This window comes from Ipomoea nil, unplaced genomic scaffold, assembly GCF_001879475.1.
Source record: "Ipomoea nil cultivar Tokyo-kokei standard unplaced genomic scaffold, Asagao_1.1 scaffold1596, whole genome shotgun sequence".
NCBI lineage: Eukaryota > Viridiplantae > Streptophyta > Magnoliopsida > Solanales > Convolvulaceae > Ipomoea > Ipomoea nil.
The window spans coordinates 1,183,084-1,187,223 of NW_017618024.1; positions in this window are offsets into that span (position 1 = coordinate 1,183,084).

The window sequence follows — 4,140 nt, forward strand, 5'->3', positions numbered from 1 at the left end:
GGTATGTCCACTTCATGAGCTTCAGACTCTACCACTTCCTGAAATGGAATAAGTGCTATAGCCGAGCTTACTGCTTCTTGATCTCTGTTGCTTGGGTTGCTCGAACCCATGTGTGCACTTCCTGCGGATGGAGTTTTACTGTTTCTTTTTCGAGAGCTCTGAGGTGTGGTTGTAGAACCACCTCCTTCTAATCCTTTCCTTCGATTTGTTTTCTTGCCATAGTCAGGTCCAAATTTTCTGAAAAGAGTTCTGTAGATTCCAACATTTTTGTGTCTTCTGAGAGGCACATTCTTCTTTCTCAGAATTTCTCCAACAATAAGTCCATACCCAACTTTATGCAAAAAGTGATTTCCTTCAAGTGGTCTGCCATGAGGTTTTGCATTGTTTACAAAGAATAATAGGCGATTGAAGATGTATTTTGCCCAGTTGAATTTTATTCCTTGCATGATTCCGTTCATCAGACTCACGGATGTTCCAGATAAATCATCCACACTTCCAAGCTTATTGTCCAGAATCTTGTACATCATCTCTATGAGCATATCATATTCTGGTTTCAGCACGTTCTTTGGCTTGGTTGAGTCGTGAATCACAGGTGCTTTTGGACCGCGAATTTCGTTCCAGAAGGATTGAGTATCATAATGGTGAGTTTCTGGCATTAGCTCCGAATAAGGAAATTTGAAGCACTCCTTGATGTCTTTTTCACAAATTTGAACATCTGTTCTTCCAACTTTGGAGTGAATCACGTTGTTCTTCACAGTGGCATGCAAATAGAATTCGGTCACATCTGTTTCAAAAACTCCAACATATTTGTAGGTGAAGAAATCGTATAGTCCACAATCCTTCAAAGCATTGAGAATCTTCTTTGCTAATTCTTTGTTGACGGCTCCAAAAATGAAAAACTCTGGATTGAGTGTCATCCCATCGGTCAATTGTTGTTGTAGAGTAAGCAGATTTTTGGGTTGCATGGCTTTGGTTCCAGACATGGTGTTCGCCGGTGAGATTGAGAGCTTGAGAGAGAGAGATTTCTGATCTTGGTAGAACTGGAAAAATTTCGTCTGAGAGGAATATGAAAGGTTTCGTATGGTTTAAGAAGGATTATAGAAGAGGTATAAATCTCAGATAGAAATCTCAATTGAGACCTTTAGAATAGGTGTGGTGACAAGGCACTTTTAAGGGTGGAGGTGTCTTTTGGTTAAGGTGTTACTAGGAGAGATAAAAAGGTTATCATTAGCAGACAAGGGCATTAAATGCCTCACAGTCTCTTAGGTACTCTATATACGTAAGGTGTATAGAGTAAGATGATTATGAATGGACACCTCTGATTATTTTTGAAGATTTGAGAGAGAGGTTGGATTTGGGGAGGAGATTTACGAGAGAGAGGATCTGATTTTGTGAGAGAGGGTGAGATTTTTGTGGGATGTAATTTATGAGTGGGAGATCAAGAGGTGTAGATTTGAAAGGTGAAGAGTTTTAATGGGATTGGGTTTATGGGGTAGAGGTTTAAGGGGTGGAGGTTTCAATCCAATCTGATCTCTTCATTTTTCATCTCAAAAATACACGTTAGATGTATCATTTATAAAAATATAATCAGATAAATATAATCACACACAAATTACATATAATCATACACAAATATTTCGGGTAACTCACACAAAATTTTGAAACATATATGAATATTAAAAAAATAAAGCAATTAAAACACATCTATATATAAACAAACATATATACGGTAAACTCCTAATCACAATAGACATAGATTTAGGAAATTAGACAAATTTCAATTAGACACCAAAATTAAACATACATATATACCGGTAGTTTCTAAAACACACAAATAATCAAATAATCAAATATTTAGAAACTAGCCAATTATTTTAGATACCAATTAACATAAACTAATTAAAAACATTTAGTAATTAAATCATAACATCACAAATAGGCACGGCATTTTTAACATAAACAAATAAATCATAAAACACGTATTATGCCATGACTACAATTAAAAACACATAGATATGCGATTAAAACAAATAAATACAAATTTTCGAAAAATGAATTGCATGGCACATATTTTCACGTTAAATTTTACATGCAATTTTATAAGTAGATACTAAACACGTTGAACTAAATTATTCATGCAACTTTCGAATAAATATATAAACGTATATATTAAAAAAAAATTATATGAGCACAAGTATCAATTTAAATCATGAGATTAAGTCCAATGATACTTAGCTCATTTCAAGCATTCCCAACTCATGCCTTAAAGTAGAAAATCTCGTTTCGCATAAAGGCTTCGTGAGAATATCTGCAACTTGGTTCTCCGTAGGGATATACTCGATTTTTAGATCTTTCTTTTCAACATGATCCCTTATGAAATGATGTCGTATGTCGATATGTTTGGTTCTTGAATGAAGCACTGGATTGTGGGTGATAGCGATTGCACTTGTATTGTCACAAAATATGCTAACATCGTCGCAATTCACTCCATATCCTTCAATTGTTGCTTCATCCACAAAATTTGAGCACAACAACTTCCTGCAGCAATGTATTCGGCCTCGGCGGTACTAGTTGCGATGGAATTTTGCTTTTTGCTAAACCAAGAAACAAGCCTTCCTCCCAAGAATTGACACGTTCCGGAGGTGCTTTTTCTGTCTATTTTACAACCTGCAAAATCCGCATCTGAAAAACCAGTTAGCGTAAAATCTGTACCTTTAGGATACCACAATCCAACATTGATTGTGCCCTTCAAGTATTTTATGATTTTCTTTGTTGCGGTGAGGTGGCTTTCTTTTGGATTTGCTTGGAATCTTGCACACACTCCCACAGCATAAGAAATGTCCGGCCTGCTTGCAGTGAGGTATAGTAGTGAACCAATCATTCCTCTATACTTCGTTTGTTCGACATCTTTTCCATCTTCGTCTTTGTCTAGCCTTATTGATGTACTCATAGGAATTTTGATCGATGATTTTCCATCAAGGCCAAACTTCTTTATCAAGTCGCGGGTGTACTTTGCTTGATTGATGAATATTCCTTCCTTCAATTGTTTGACTTGTAAGCCCAAGAAATAATTCAATTCACCCATCATGCTCATTTCAAATTTATTCTGCATAAGCTTCGAAAATTTCTCACACAAAGAATTGTTAGTGCTTCCAAAAATAATGTCATCAACATATATTTGCACTAATAAAATATGATCACCATCTTGAATTCTAAAGAGAGTTTTGTCAACAAGGCATTTGGTGAATCCACAGCTTATCAAGAACATTGACAAGGTATCATACCAAGCTCTAGGTGCTTATTTCAACCCATACAATGCCTTTTTAAGTTTGTAGACTTTATCACCTTCGCCTTTTACCTCAAAACCTGGGGGTTGTTCGACATAAACTTCTTCTTCGAGTAGTCCATTCAAGAATGCACTTTTCACGTCCATTTGATAAACGGTGAAATCTTTGTGTGCGGCATAGGCTAGGAAAATCCTTATTGCTTCGAGTCTGGCTACCGGTGCAAAGGTTTCATCAAAATCTATTCCTTTTTCTTGAGAGTATCCTTTTGCAACGAGCCTTGCTTTATTCCTAACAATCACGCCTTCTTCGTTTGCTTTGTTTCGGAAGACCCATTTAGTTCCTACAACATTGTGGTTCATTGGTTTTGGAACAAGTTCCCAAACGTCATTTCTTTTGAATTGATCGAGTTCCTCTTGCATGGCGTCAATCCAACTTGGATCATTTAGAGCTTCGTCCACTTCTTTTGGTTCAATCTGAGATAGATAACATGTGAACAATGCTTCCATGGTAGATGATCTTGTTTTCACGCCATCTCGAACATTTCCGATCACTAATTCTGGTGGGTGATTTTTGAGGCATCTTAAGTCTGGTTCAAATGGGTGCATGGTACTGGGTGGATTTACTGGTTGAGAAGAGGTAGCACTGGTTCGAATTTCTGCTTCATTCTGTAGATTTTCAACTTCTCCAGTAATTGCATCCAAGGGCTGATTTGCAATTTCCACTTCAACTTCATTCCTGGGTTGATTAGCAATTTCAATACCAATTGCATCCCTGGGTTGATTTGCAATTTCAATACCAATTGCATCCCTGGGTTGATTTGCGATTTCAATACCACTTGCATCCCGCATTTCAT